The 16046-nt window shown below is 44.2% G+C and overlaps 1 pseudogene; it reads right to left on the bottom strand.

Annotated features, from left to right (window-relative positions):
• Positions 1 to 6891: 6891 nt before the first annotated feature.
• On the bottom strand, positions 6892 to 9300 carry LOC123067479 (probable splicing factor 3A subunit 1; annotated as a pseudogene).
• Positions 9301 to 16046: the final 6746 nt, after the last annotated feature.

Here is a 16046-nt window from a genome sequence, read left to right as displayed (position 1 = left end):
AGATTGAGCGAGTGTGGGCCGCCATGAGGTCCAAAGAGTGGGGCGGCTTGGAGAGACTGACCTAGATAGACAATCTGCATGAGAGAGTATAGAGTGTGTCAATCGAGGCCGGAACAGGGAGATATTTTGTTTGTGTGTGAGAGAAAGAGAGGTTAATCGAGTCTTAGAGGGAGAGAGATAGAGATTGAGTGAGTGTGGGCTGCAATGCGGACGAAAGAGTGATATGGTCTAGAGAGAGTGACCTAGATAGACAATGTGCGTGCGTGTGCGCGAGAGGGGGTCTAAATAGGCAATGCATGTATCTAGCGAGAGAGGTTGGGAGGGGGGAGAGATCTTCAAAAGAAATTGTGGATCTAAGTGAGCATCCGGATGTGAAAATGGTACCTTGTGGACCACCCGTCTTTGTTTCTCCGGATAAAAGGTTCCAAATCGGGGAATGAATTTACCGCAACTTAGCCAGCTCGGCTTGTTTCAGTATTATCTTCAGAAGAGGGGGCATTAGCAAGTTCAATAAATAAATGGCCAAGTGAGTCAAGCTCTACCTCCGACTCTTGTTCATTCTCCAGCTCTTCCTCGTCTGTCGGCTCGTCTTCTTTGTGATCATCTCAAGGAGGAGCACGAACTCGGGGAGCAGTTTTCCACCAGTTATCGTTTGCCTAGCAGATTATGAGCCGGTGTTTAAGAAAAGGGAAGGAAAGTAAAACAACATAGTTGGTGAAAGATGTAGATGACTTACTGGAGGAACCAGGTTTTCTATATAGAAGAGGGTAGCCCAATAAGATTGCACTTACCCTTGGCTCACGTAGCAACTTTTTGGTAGCCTTATTGATTTCCTCCTCTGATAAGTCGACTGGGCTAAAGCGTTTGAACATCTTCTGGTTCGCAAGTATAATCACACATCAAGCAACCCCTTAATGCAAGGGGTTGTACTCTCCAGGTTATCCAACACCGGGTTAAGTCAACCCCGATGAGACCATGAGCAATTAAAGCATTTATTCTGGAAAATAAAGGTTTCAACTTTTCCCTCTCTTCTTGGAAGGCCCAACCCGGGAAAGCCACAGTGGCATCGAGCCGGTCCAATCGATTCTGGCAAAGGATTCTCTTGTGTCGGGGCGGTGTTCTTGCAATAAAACCAAGTTTTGTGCCGCCCTTTGGGATGGCTTGCTAGTTTTGCTTTGGGAAAGTTGGCAGTTTTCCACCTTTGGATAGAAATTCCTCCCAGTTCAATACTGGGGCCATTTTTGAACTCTGTCTTATGAATGATATAAAATAATTCTTGGAAGAAGCTAATGGTTAGCGCTATTTGGAGGTATACCTCGGAAAAAAACATCAAATTGACACAAGTTTGCGATGGAGTTGGGACCAAGATCTTGAGGCCTGAGGTTGAAGAAGTGGAGAACATCTCGAAAGAACTTTCACCCAGGAGGTCGAAAGCCCCTGTGTAGATGGACTACAAATATTATAACTTCACCCTCTTGAGGTTGAGGATGAGTCTCTTCTGTTGGCACTCGCCATTCAGTTTCTTCTTGAGTCGGCAAAAATCCTTGGCCTACTAAGTCCTCCAACACTAGCACGAATACGGTCGATCTTGCCCAGTTAATGGCTTTGTTGGTTCTTGGAGGCATCGTGGCGGAAGCAACAACGAAGATCAGCTACAAAAATATTTAGATCAAACTAAGAATCGGCGAATCATGAAAATGTTTTGAATCATAACAATTGACAGCACAAACTTCAGAATTGACTGAAAGTAACCGGATTTACAAGCCAACCAGTGAGCCGACACGAGACAAGCTAAAATTTCAACAAATTGTGGTCTACGGTGGGTCTATAGGCTGGCCAAAGATTGAGACGGCCGGAGATGTTAATATTGTTTGCGTATGAACACAAGAGAAGCAGAGTTTTCAGCATATGAAGGATTTACGATCTCCAATAGATCCACAAGGCGGTCAAGATCTGAGCCGACATGAGATACATACGTGATTCAAGTGATAGTATATTTCATGTTAAAGCAAGTCATAAACAAAAGTTATAGGGTTCCGCTACGAAAGCGGGTTTAGAAAATGCTAGATAAAGAAGATAAAAAGACCTAGCTACGGCGGGGTCGGTAAGCGCAGAAGAACTAACAAGATCTAATGAGTTTTGCGGAAGGAATCTAGATCAAGAAAAATTACATTGGAATGAAAGTTGACCAGCTTTTGAATACCTCACAATGACAAACGCAGTGGAAGAAATGAGAACTTACATATATGTGGAAATGGGTCGAGCTTGTAGGAGATTGTGCGGAGGCCGCGTTTCCTCCGACGAAGTTCCAGCAATGGCCTCCCCGATGTTGTGTTCGACGGTTGAACGAGACGGTGAGCTTGAGGTGGCACAGGACGTCGGGGGCGAGAGGACGAAGACGAGGGCGAGAGGAAGAAGTAATAAAAGAGGACCGAGGGGTTTGTCGTGTTTCTACAAGGGTGAGAACCCAAAATGGCAGGCGTGAAGCCACGGGATGCACATTATTTTTTTGCTAAAGGGGCTCCTCGATTCTCGCACCTAACAAGACGGCACATTTCCACTTAAAAGATCCGTTATGACATCATCTGCTGAATTTGGGAAGATGGACAAGTGATGTCACGTTATGGAATGGAACGGAAAGATGCTAAGGCCCTGTTTGGATCATGGGGTTAGAGCTAGTTTGGGTTAGTTGGGGGCTCAAATAATCCAAAAGTATCCAAACAGGGAGTGTTAGAGTGGATAAGTTCCATCTAACCCAACTATCCTGATGGAGATGTGCTTATTTGGGTTAGAGTGGGTTAGAAAATAACTCTAACTCTAACTGTGTTAGAGTATCCGAATAGGGCCTAAGTGTGGAGTCTCCGTAAGTCGGCTAAACCACTTGACTCGGCCAAAGTATCTGGAAAGGAAGAAGCACGGATCGCACGAATAGTTTTCCTGGCTTAACCATGCAGACCCGGGTTGATCTTTGATATTCTTCTTTCCCTCGTTTCTTATTTTGTTTTTCATGTATATAATTTAGCATGGATAAATCCAAGCTAAAAAGGGGGCTAATGTTGGGGATATTTCCTTGCACTATGACCCAATAGGAGGAATGACACGGCCCAGAGCGCACTGGCTCACGGGTCACCTCAACCTGACGGATCATCACGCCCAACAGATTAAGTAAAGGTCGGCTCGTGGTGACATTTGATGGGCCGGCTTGACGAAGGCCCGAAGATGAGGACTCCTTCCTTGGGAGATCAGTAGAATAGGATGCGGGTCGTAGTACGACCCGGACTATGTTGTAAACGCAGGGACTCAACCTATTATATAAAGGGGAGCCCCTGGGGGAAAGGCTAGGTTACAATCATCGAGAGCTAGGTTAGCGAATCTGCATCCTTGTAATCGAGATTTCTAGCAATATTAATCAAGCAGGAAGTATGTCTTTACCTCCATCGTGAGGGGCTGAACCTGGGTAAACCCGTGTCCTTTGTTTCCCGATCAACCACTCTCAAGCACCCTCCTAGTTGCGATGGCCTCCGGACTTAGTCCTTTCACGAGGACATCTGCCATGACAACCCTCTTGCCCGCATTGGGTGCAAGTATTTGCTTTTGTGTGTGTGCAGGTACTGCTTACTAGGCATTTGCGTGGTTCTCATATTTGTTTGATAACCTTGCTTCCCATTGACGGAAATACTATCTGCTACTATATTGCTTCATCCTTCCTCTTCGGGGAAAATCCTAACGTGGCTCACAAGTAGCACGGGTTCGTCCTGACGTTACTACTTTGGTGTCTATAGGTGGTCGCCAAGCTTGCCTCGAAATCAGAGGCCGGTGGTTTGGATGCTAGGTCGAAGAAGAGAAGGAAAGTGATGGCAGAACCTGTCATGGCGGTGTTACCTTCCCTTTTCCCAAGGGCTAGCGAGATGGGGATAAATGTGCCTGAGGAGACCTGGGTCATGATGGACGCTGTGAGCGAGGAGATGAAGCTCTTCTGATATGCCATCCAGAGGGGTGGCCTCTCTGTGGTGCCGGATTCTCGATAAGGCTTCTTGCTCCTCGGATTCGATTCTTGGTAAGGCTTCTTGCTCCATAGAATCTGTTTTTGTGCTTAAGGTAATGGTATCCCCCGGGACTAAGTGTGGTTCTTGATTGGAAACATGCTTTGTTTTTGTTGTGTATTTTCATTTCTGCCTTGTAGCTCCCGGGTTTATAAAATGCATCTTTCTCCTTTGTCAGGGTCTAGCGAAGCGGAACCACGAACTGGACGCTGACGTCACCAGCTTGCGGCGCACAGAAAACCAAACGAGGACCTGGAACGTCTTTGTGCAAGCGTAGTTCATGAGTCCTCCCTTTATGTATGTTACACCTTTGGCCTTGTAGCTTTGTGTATGGTCATTGACCCTCTTTTGTCTTGCGGCCCTCGAGCAGGGCGCGCAACTTAGGCATGATCTGGATGAGGCGAACCGCGTGTGTGATGAGGCTCGGGACACTGCGCGGGTTACTGAAGCAGAGCTCGCTAGCCTGAAGGAGACCATGCGCGACTTGGAGGCCTGCGGAGTCCCACGAGGCCAGCTCAAAGAAGGCAAGGGCGAGCAGGGCCGACTTCGCAATGAGGTCAGGACCCTCGAGGCGGAGCTCCAGCGTCGGAGCGAGAACTGCAAAAAGTATGAGGGGGAGATTCTGTAGCTCCGGAAATCCACCTTCGACATGTCCACCGAGCTTCGCCAAGCGCAAAAACACTACGAGATCTGGAGATCGCTGCACAACAAAAGTATTTGATGTCCTTGTCCGTGTGCGTGGAATTTGCAAGTCATGCGTGATCTTATGTGTTCCTTTCCTTCACAGTTTGCCTTCATGAGATTCATATTGAAGATGCTGAGGAGCGGCACCGCAAGGTCGCAGCACGAACTCAGAGGATGAGGGTCGCTCTTGGCTCCGTGGCTGGGATCCTCAGGTACTAGGACCCGACGCTCCCACGAGACTTGAATGGCGTGCTGACGCTACTTCAAGACTCTCCCAACCCGAATGATCGAGTGGCAGTTCTCCAGGGCCTTCGATGGAGCGCGACAAGTTCGAGCCTCGGTCCGGGCTCACTTTCCAGACCTCGACCTAGGGCAACTTGTCAGGACCGAGGTGGGCCAGCGACCGTTAGCCAAAGATGTTCTTCGAGGAGGTCTGAAATGACGCTAAGTTTGCTGCTGGGCCTGCGAGCTGCATGCCATAATTGAAAGAGATAGTCAAGTTGTAACTGGCTCGTGTTGCGCGTGATACACTGTAACTTGAGTTTTATGAAGTGGGAGCCCCTGTCATGGTCCGGTTTGCACGCGCTGGCCAGAGCAGCAGAGCTAGGGTATGATTCTCAACATTTGTTGAAGACTTCTGCTCGCATTGTGTGAAATCTTGGTCAAGGTGCCTAAGGCCATGTTCGGTTAATCGCCTCAGCACTAGGATTGAAGGGGATTGGGGAGGTTTGAGGGGGATTTTGACTTGCAAGGGATTTAATCCCCTTCAAACCTCCTCAAACCCTGCCTAACTGAACCTAAAGGAGGCGATCAGATATACGTAGTAAGCAGTCCTCACAAGAAGCAATATAACTGTTTCTAGCTTAAACTCTGTATAAGCAGTGCAAAAGTAATATGGAAAAACAGTACTAGTTTGGTACACTATGATCTGCGTTAAAGTTCAACCTTGGCGAGTTGCATTACATGAAATGTCAAAAACATACTCCCTCCGTTCCAAAATAGATGACTCAACTTTGTATTAACTTTAGTACAAAGTTGAGTCATTTATTTTGGAACAGAGGGAGTACAAAGAAACAAGAAATCTGGTAAGAACCAATCTATAATCCTGCCTCGAGAAATAAACCATTGTTGGTTGAATGCAATCATTTGGGTTTACTGAATTCCAGTATAGATGAGCTAAGCATTGTCGTGTAAAGACCTATGCTAAACATTAAGCAGATATTAATAGCACCATGAAACATGGTTAATACCTCAGCATTTACTGGACATGGTTAATACCTCAGCATTACTGGTCAGGTGCAAAAATAGGACCTAGCTGCCCCACAACACAAGATAACAGGAAAGTTAGTGACTGGTGAACATGAGCATCAGTGCTTATCCAAATCTTGATGAACCAAGCAAAATGAAAATAAGAACATGACCATCAGTGAATACATAATTAAGTCCTTAACAAACAATGTAAACATCAGATACATCACCCACAACTCCATTTGTTAGAACTACAACATAAGCTTTCCACAGACCTTTCATGATAAGCAATTGAAAAGAGAGAGACAGTGTCTTTACTGATGCAATGCGTGCGTGTCCTAGTCCCTACCCTCAAGCTCCAGTGTCCTTTTTCCTTTTTGTGTTTGTTATTGGGTGCTCACTCGGTTTTCCCCAATTAACCGAGCATTGTTAGGTTTTTGGATACGGTTTTCCTTATAAACTGGATCATCTCTATTCCTCTTAATGAAATGCAGGAACCCTTTGCCCTCGCATGAGGTTCTTCAGAAAAGAAAAAAATAAGAGAAAATCTCAGAACATGCCAACATGGGAAATGATAATATGCATTTTCAAGATATCAAGAACGTCTTAGAAGACCAAACAGGAGAAGCTAATACGGCCACCTGAACTCTGGAGCACACTATCAAATAGCCGGGTAGGTATACGTTAGCTCTCGAGTAACACAATGAGAATAACAAGGATAAACATCTCCAAAAATATGTATATAACTATATTAAGAAGCATAGGCAAGTCTGAAAACTAAATAGTGCAAATTATGCTCCTGGCCTTATATGAAAAAACATAATACTAGAATCCAGAAGGCAGCAACTAACAAAAATGATCTCCATGATGGCGATTGAAGCTTGGTTGTAATAAGCATTCCCCGCGTTGCCCCGTAAGTAAACTGGGATAAGAAAAACTCATTTCTTTCTCCCACCGCGCTCTCTCAGAGTTAGATTGATCACCACCCCAGGGCCAACATTGTAATAAGCAAGAGAAAGATTGTCTTTGAGGAAACTAGTTCTCACACTCAACTTCTGCTTATTAGCAGGAAGCTGCAGCTCTCCCGCAATCTGCTCCTTCAGACTGCCGACTGTGTCTGAGAGTGACTGGACAGAGATCTCCAAAACTTGGCCTCGCAAGCTTCCTTCATCGAGGTTGGGTACAGAAACCAAGATGCGCGCAGGGCCCTGTAGAAATAAGTAAATTAGCATGACATTGCAGGATAATAAGAGAAGTAATTAGAGTTGAAACATATGAAAAGAAACATTACCGGATGCTGAACAAGAAACTGCTCAACTGGGATCAGAGAAGCATCATCTGTTCTCTGCCTCTTAGGTTCTGGTTCCTCAGGTAGAGGTGGCTGCTCCTCGGCAGGTGGTTGTGGAGGCAAAGGTGGTGGAGCCTGGGGGATTCCAATGGGGTTGACCATGGTTGGCGTGGTCTGCATGTGCGGGGGTGGCGGCATAGGGAACCTTGGTGGACCAGGCATGAACTGAGTAATATGGCCTGGACGAGGGGGGATATTTTTTGGCATAGGACCCATGGGACCTGACATCCTAATCATCTGTGGGTGCATGTTGGACATCATATGTGGAACTCCTTGCTTATGATGAGCTGGGGTTTGGAGATGATAAGGCATTCGATTTGGTGTAAATCGGGGAACATTAACCAAAGAAAGTGGTTGAGGAGGCTGGGGCAACGGCATGACAAACCGGGGAAGTGGAGCTGGACCTGGAACATTTGAGGCATCAACTTGTTCTTCACCACCCATAGACATTGCCTGAGTGGCAGTTTGACCAATGCTACCAGAATGACCATCCCAAATAACCTGCTTTGGCTGCTCATCCTTTTTCTTTTCAATTTCTGCCTTGACGGCATTAGAAACCTCTTCCTCAGTTGTTCCAAATATGTCTGGCCTTGTCCGTGCAAGACCAACAATGTTATTGACGACCTCATCATCTGGAGCAAGCGTGGTCTCCTTAATCTTGGCCAGCATTCTTTCCTTCTGTTCCTTGTACTTCGGGTCAATGAGCGAGATGCGCATGTGTTCCCCCATCTCGCTAATCGGAATGAGCTCTCTGGTTATTGTTGAAACAACAAACTTGGTCGGGTCCCTCGCCGTAGGGATCCTCTCCTCGGGCCTCTTATAGTTCTTGACAATTCTCATAGGCGGCTCCTGATCACCGGCCACCCTAACTTGTGCTCCTCCTCCGTTCTCCTCAAGCCTTGCTGCCTTCATTCCTTCCTCAACAAGTTGCATATCCTCCTCATCCATCTACATCTCAACATCCTTAGCTGGTTCAGCCAATTCCATGGGTTCCTCCTCTCCCAAGGTCTCCATCCTCTTCTGGCGCTTCAATTCTTCTAGCGTAGGCGGGACAGGTAGCCCCTCATATTCATCATCTGCGAACTCAATTGTCGCAACAACAACAAAATCATGCCAATCAATCATCGACATCTGCACCCTCTCCAGCTCAAGTTCATCCTCTGCCTGTTGCTTCGCCTGCTCCTATGATCGGTCCCACTCCAGCCGATTCAGGCACCGCTCCAGCACAGTGGTGAGGTCTATCGACCCCTCCTGCATCTCCTTTGTCAGTGCAGGCACACCCTCATCCGGGCTCAGCACCCTCGAGTACACGTCGGCAAACATGGTGAAGAAAGTAAACATGCTGTGCGTGGGTCGGATTAAGTTAAACTGCGAGTTGGTGCTCTCTCGGTGTGCCAGGCTCGTCAGGAAGTTCTTCCCATCCCGAGCCACGAACTGTGCAGTCAGCTTGATGATGTCGAGCTCCTCCCCAGTGATACCCTCAGGCAGCCGCACCATGTAGAGCTCAGCCTTGGGTGGCACCAGCACCTTGGTCAGCGGTGCCACACAGAAGGGCGCAGAGTGGTCGGGCTTGTCATCGGCGCCATCAGCAGAGTCGGACGGGAGAGGCTGGCCGTCCTCGGACTCTGGCACGGCGTAGGCATCAGTGACGGGCGAATGTTCGGCGATCTCAAAGACGCGGTGCTGGTAGTAGGCGTGGTAGGGGTTGGAGGGCTGGAGGAAACTGAACTTGGCATTGCCCTGGTTGTGGGCGACGATGTGGCGCTTGAACTCGGCCCCGTTATTGACGACGAAGGTGGCCGTTTTCTCGACAATCACCCGGATGTCCGGCGGAGGGTGGATGATGCCGATGGTGCGCGTGTGGGTGGACACCGTCGGCGCGGGCTCGGGCTTCGAGGGGGCGACGCCGATGGACTAGGGAACAATCTGCAGTTGCTGCTGGTGGTCTCCGGCGTCCGGGGAGGAGAGGAGCGGCATGGTGGCCACTGCGGGGGCTCCCGTCGCGGCGGCCTCTAGGGTTTCGGCGACTGGACGACGGTTTAGACCGGAATCGACGGTGGCGCCAGCGACGCAGGAGGATCGGAGGCGTGGGATCCGGGTTGGAGGGGTGCGGGACTCGAACTTGCTTCGGCTTGTTTGGTTTAGCCAGGATCGCAGCCGATCTGCGTGGTTCAATCCGGCCAGGGACGATTCCGGGCCAGGCCCATGCGTGTTTCGGCTGACTTGACTAGGGGCAGGTTTCTTATATGACGCTTGTTAGCGTCAAATCTTCGCAGAGCGAGCAACCTGTCGCTTCCACTTGGAACGGCACATCATTCGGCTTCGGTCTTGTTTCTTCCTTGCAGGATCCTTGGGCCAAGAGGTTTCTGGCCGGTTTTGGGAACCTTTTAGAAGATTCCTTGAATGTGTTTTTTCTGTTTTGTTTTTAACCGGGTTTTTTCGACTTCTTTTCCTTTTTTGCTTATTTCTTTCTTTACTTTACTTTTTTCTCTTTTTTTGCTGTTTCTTTTCTCTGTTTTCCATTTGGTAGTATATAAAACGTCCACCGTGTATTAAAAAATGTTCATCATATATTAAAAATTAATTCACCATATATAATGAAAAATTTCACCATGCATTATGTAAACATTCATCGTATATTAAGAAATTGTTCACTTTGTATTTTAAACTTGTTTATCATATATTAAGAAATTGTTCAACGTATACTACAATATGTTCATTGTGTATTTTGAAAACATGTTCAACATATACAAAAATGTTCAATGTGTTTTTACAATTTTTTTGGCATATATCACAAAAATATTCAATGTTAATTTAAAATTGTTGAGCCTATATAAAAAATTGTTCATGTTTACAATTTTTGTTCACTTTTCCCATAATTGTTCTCGTTTAGAAGTTGTTCGAATTTTGAAAAAAAATCTTCAGACTTTCAAACATTATTCGCATTTTTTAAGGAAATTTGTTCACATTTTCTCAATAAATGTTGGAACTCTCCGAAAAACGGGTCCGCCGCAGTAGTCGCTAGTTTGTAGCGTGCAGGCAGGAGTTCAAGTCCAGGTCCCTGCTTTCTAATTTAATTTTCATGAGTTTTTACATTCAGTGCCTACACATACAAAAGCAAATATTTGCACGCAACGCGGGCAAGAGGGTTGTCAACCCCCTTGAACTTGTTACTTGCAAAGATTGAATCTTGTATGGATAGATATACAAATTGTAGAATAAAATAAAAGTAACACCTTAAGCAAGATGACATGATGTAGACAAAGTAAACCCAATGAATATGAATAAACCCCGTTGTTTTACCCTTAATGGCAACAATATTGATATGTGTCTTGTCCCCTACTTTGTAACTGGATATAGAGCACTGATGACCCACAAGTATAGGGGATCTATCATAGCCTTTCGATAAGTAAGAGTGTCGAACCCAACAAGGAGCAGAAGGAAATGACAAACGGTTTTCAGCAAGGTTTTCTCTGCAAGCACTAAAATTATCGATAACAGATAGTTGTGTGATAAGATAATTCGTAATGGGTAACAAGTAACAAAAGTAACTAAGATGCAGCAAGGTGGCCCAATCCTTTTTGTAACAAAGGACAAGCCTGGACGAACTCTTATATAAAACAAAGCGCTTCCGAGGACACATGGGAATTACTGTCAAGCTAGTTTTCATCATGCTCATATGATTCGCGTCCATTACTTTGATAATTTGATATGTGGGTGGACCGGTGCTTGGGTGTTGTCCTTCCTTAGACAAGCCTCCCACTTATGATTGACCCCTCTCGCAAGCATCCGCAACTACGAAAGAAGAATTAAGATAAATCTAACCATAACATGAAACATATGGATCCAAATCAGCCCCTTACGAAGCAACTCATAAACTAGGGTTTAAGCTTCTGTCACTCTAGCAACCCATCATCTACTTATTACTTCCCAATGCCTTCCCCTAGGCCCAAATCATGGTGAAGTTCCATGTAGTCGACGTTCACATAACACCACTAGATAAGAGACAACATACATCTCATCAAAATATCAAACGAATACCAAATTCACATGATTACTTATAACAAGACTTCTCCCATGTCCTCAGGAACAAACATAACTACTCACAAAGCATATTCATGTTCATAATCAAAGAAATATTAATTATCATTAAGGATCTGAACATATGATCTTCCACCGAATAAACCAACTAATATCAACTACAAGGAGTAATCAACACTACTAGCAACCCATAGGTACCAATCTGAGGTCTTGAGACAGAGATCGGATACAAGAGATGAACTAGGGTTTGAGAGGAGATGGTGTTGGTGAAGATGTTGATGGATATTGAACCCCTCTCGACGAAAGGATCGTTGGTGATGACGATGGCTTTGATTTCCCCCTCCCGAAGGAAAGTTTCCCCGGCAGAACAACTCCATCGGAGCCCTAGATTGGTTCAGCACAGGTTCCGCCTCGAGACGGCGACGCTTCATCCCAAAAGCTTTCTTCTCATTTTTTCCACGTCAAAACACACCATATAGCATAAGATGGGCGCCGGGGGCCTGCCAGGTGGCCCACAAGGCAGGGGGCGCACCCAGGCGGTAGGGCACGCCCCCACCCTTGTGGATGGCTGGTGGCCCCCCTCTGGTGCTTTCTTCGCCCAATATTTTTATTAATTCCAAAATGACTCTCCATGAAGTTTCAGGACTTTTGGAGTTGTGCAGAATAGGTATCTAATATTTGCTCCTTTTTCCAGTCCAGAATTCCAGTTGCCGGCATTCTCCCTCTTCATGTAAACCTTGTAAAATAAGAGAGAAAAGGCATAAGTATTGTGCTATAATGTGTAATAATAGCCCATAATGCAATAAATATCAATATAAAAGCATGATGCAAAATGGACGTATTAACTCCCCCAAGCTTAGACCTTGCTTGTCCTCAAGCGAAAGCCGAAATCGAAAAATATGTCCACATGTTTAGAGATAGAGGTGTCGATAAAATAAAATACGGACATGAGGGCATCATGATCATCTTTAGAACAACAACATATAATGTCATATAATTTCTTATGCCAAAGTAACAATTCGTTCACAAGGTAAAGTATGAATCAAAAACTTCATTGAAAACCAACAAAATATTATCTCAGTCATTGAAGCAATTGCAATTTATCATAACATCGGTAAGAGTCAATTTAAGAGCTTTTCAGCAAGTCCACATGCTCAACTATCATTTAGTCTTTCACAATTCCTAACACTCACGCGATATTTATGGGTTCAAAGCTTCAATTGGACACAGAAAAGATAAATGCTTATAGTTTCGCCTCCCAACCTTTTACCTCAATGGTAATGTCAACAATAATACTTTATGATAACCTACATCCGAGTGGATATATATATATATGGATCTTTCTCCAACACATAGTGCTTGCCAAAAGGAAAAAGTGTAAAAAGGAAAGGTGAAGATCACCATGACTTTTGTATAAGGGTGGAAGATAAAAGTAAAAGATAGGCCCTTCGCGGAGGGAAGCAGAGGTTGTCATGCATTTTTATAGTTGGATGCACAAAATCTTAATGCAAAAGAACGTCACTTTATATTGCCGCTTGTGATGAAGAACTTTATGATGCAGTATGTTTCTTTTATTTCTTCCATATCACAAGTTCGTATAAAGCTTATTTTCTTCACACTAATAGATCATACATATTTAAAGAGCAATTTTTATTGCTTGCACAGATGACAACTTACTTGAAGGATTTTACTCAATCCATAGGTAGGTATGGTGGACTCTCATGGCAAAACTGGGTTTAAGGGATGTTTGGATGCACAAGTAGTATCTCTACTTGGTGCAAAGGATTTTGCTAGCATAAGAGGGAAAAGCAAGCTCAACATGTTGGAGGATCCATGACAATATAACTTCTATTCGGATATAAGAAAACATAACCCATTATGTTGTCTTCCTTGTCCAACATCAACTTTTTAGCATGTCATATTTGAATGAGTGCTCACAATTACAAAAGATGTCCAAGATAGTATATTTATATGTAAAACCTCTCTTTCTTTATTACTTCCTATTAATTACAACAATGACGAAAACTATGTTTGTCAACTCTCAACAATTTTTATTCATCATACTCTTTATATGTGAAGTCATTACTCTCCATAAGATCAATACATGATCCTTTTTTATTTCTTTTTATCTCTTTTTCTTATTTTTATACCCTTAAAATAATAGCAAGAAAGCAAAGCCCTCAACTCGAAACTACTCATTATTATATAGCTCACGGACTCGATTACATAGATAGATCTCTAAACAAAACTCAAAGCTAGATCATACTAAAATTTAATTCTACTAGATCAAGATATAACCAAAAGGACCAACTAAGAAAACGATAAAAGTAAAGGTATGATGGTGATACGATACCGGGGCACCTCCCCCAAGCTTGGCAGTTGCCAAGGGGAGTGCCCATACCCATGTATTTATGTCTCTTTCTTAGGAGGTAGTGATGATGGAGTTGTTGATGAAGTAGGCTTGTGATACGTCTATTTTGCATCATGTTTTCCTACTATTATTTATGATGTTTTATTGCATAATAATGCTTTTTGGAGTAATTCTAATGCCTTTTCTCTCATAATATGCAAGGTATACACAAAGGGGGGAATTCTGGTAGCTGGAAATCTGGACCTGAAAAAGCTACGTCAAGCTACCTATTCTGCACAACTCCAAATGAGCTGAAACTCCACGAGGATTTTTATGGAATATTTAAGAATTATTGGAGCAAATAAGTACCAGAGGGGGGCCACCAGGCGGGCACAACCCACCTGGGTGCGCCAGGAGGCCCAAGCGCGCCCTGGTGGGTGTTGCCCTCCTCGGCCCACCTCTGGTGCCCATCTTCAGGTATATAGGTCATTTTGACCTAAAATAATTGATAGGGGGACTTTCGGGATGAAGCGTTGCCGTCTCGAGGTGGAACTTGGGCAGGAGCACTTTTGCCCTCTAGTGGAGCGATTCCGTCGGGGAAACTTCCCTCCCGGAGGGGGAAATCATCGTCATCATCACCAACAACTCTCCCATCTTGGGGAGGGCTATCTTCATCAACATCTTCAACAACACCAACTCCTCTCAACCCCTACTTCATCTCTTGTGTTCAATCTTTGTATTGGAACTATAGATGGGTGCTTGTTGGTGACTAGTAGTGTTGATTACATCTTGTAGTTGATTACTATATGGTTTATTTGGTGGAAGATTGTATGTTCAGATGCATTATGCTATTTAATACCCCTCTTATCTTGATCATGATTATCATTTGTAAGTAGTTACTTTCGTTCTTGAGGTCACGGGAGAAATCATGTTGCAAGTAATCATGTGAACTTGATATGTGTTCGATATTTTGATGATATGTATGTTGTCATTCTCTTAGTGGTGTCATGTGAATGTCGACTACATGACACTTCACCATATTTGGGCCTAAGGGAATGCATTGTGGACTAGTTATTATATGATGGGTTGCGAGAGTGGCAGAAGCTTAAACCCCAGTTTATGCGCTATTCCGTAAGGGGCCGATTGGATCCAAAAGTTTAATGCTATGGTTAGAATTTATTCTTAATACTTTTCTCATAGTTGCGGATGCTTGTGAGAGGGTTAATCCTAAGTAGGCGGTTTGTTCAAGTAAGAACAGCACCTAAGCACCGGTCCACCCACGTATCAAATTATCAAAGTAACAAACACGAATTAAGCCAACATGATGAAAGTGACTAGATGAAATTCCCGTGTACCCTCAAGAACACTTTGCTTATTATAAGAGACCGTTTTGGCATGTCCTTTGCCTCAAAAGGACTGGGATACCTTGATGCACTTTTGTTACAACTATCGTTACTTGCTCGTTACAAATTATCTTGCTATCAAACTACTCCGCTACTTACAATTTTAGCACTTGCAGACATTACCTTGCTGAAAACCACTTGTCATTTCCTTCTGCTCCTTGTTGGGTTCGACACTCTTACTTATCAAAAAAGGCTACAATTGACCCCATATACTTGTAGGTCATCAAGGCTATTTTCTGGCGCCGTTGCCGGGGAGTGAAGCGCTCTTGGTAAGTGGAATTGGTAAGGAAACATTATTACTATGTGCTGAAATTTATTGTCACTTGCTACTATGGAAAACAATCCTTTGAGGGGTTTGTTCAGGGTATCTTCCCCTCGACTGGAACCACAATTAGTTGCCCCTCAATCTATTGCACCTACTGAAAATATTGAATATGAAATTCCTTCGGGTATGGTAGAACAACTGCTGGCTAATCCTTATGCAGGAGATGGAACCAAACATCCTGATATGCTCTTGATATATGTGGATGAAATTTATGGATTGTTTAAGCTCGCAAGTTTGCCAGGAGATGAAGCTAAGAAGGTGGTTTTACTTTTATCTTTGAAGGGAAAATCATTGACATGGTATAGGCTATGCGATGATATCGGATCTTGGAACTGGAATCAGTTGAAATTGGAATTTCATCAAAAAAATATCTACGCATCTAGTTCATCGTGATCGGAATTATATATATAATTTTTGGCCTCGTGAAGGCGAAAGTCTCGCTCTAGCTTGGGGGAGGCTTAAGTGAATGTTATATTCATGCCCCAATCATGAGCTCTCAAGAGAAATTATTATTCATAATTTTTATGCTCGACTTTCTTGTAATGATCAATCCATGCTCGATACTTCTTGTACTGGTTCTTTTATGAAAAATTCTTTTATGAAA

The sequence above is a fragment of the Triticum aestivum genome, chromosome 3B (genome assembly GCF_018294505.1).
Source record: "Triticum aestivum cultivar Chinese Spring chromosome 3B, IWGSC CS RefSeq v2.1, whole genome shotgun sequence".
In the NCBI taxonomy this organism is placed as follows: domain Eukaryota; kingdom Viridiplantae; phylum Streptophyta; class Magnoliopsida; order Poales; family Poaceae; genus Triticum; species Triticum aestivum.
This window is presented reverse-complemented; position numbering and strand designations above follow the sequence as displayed.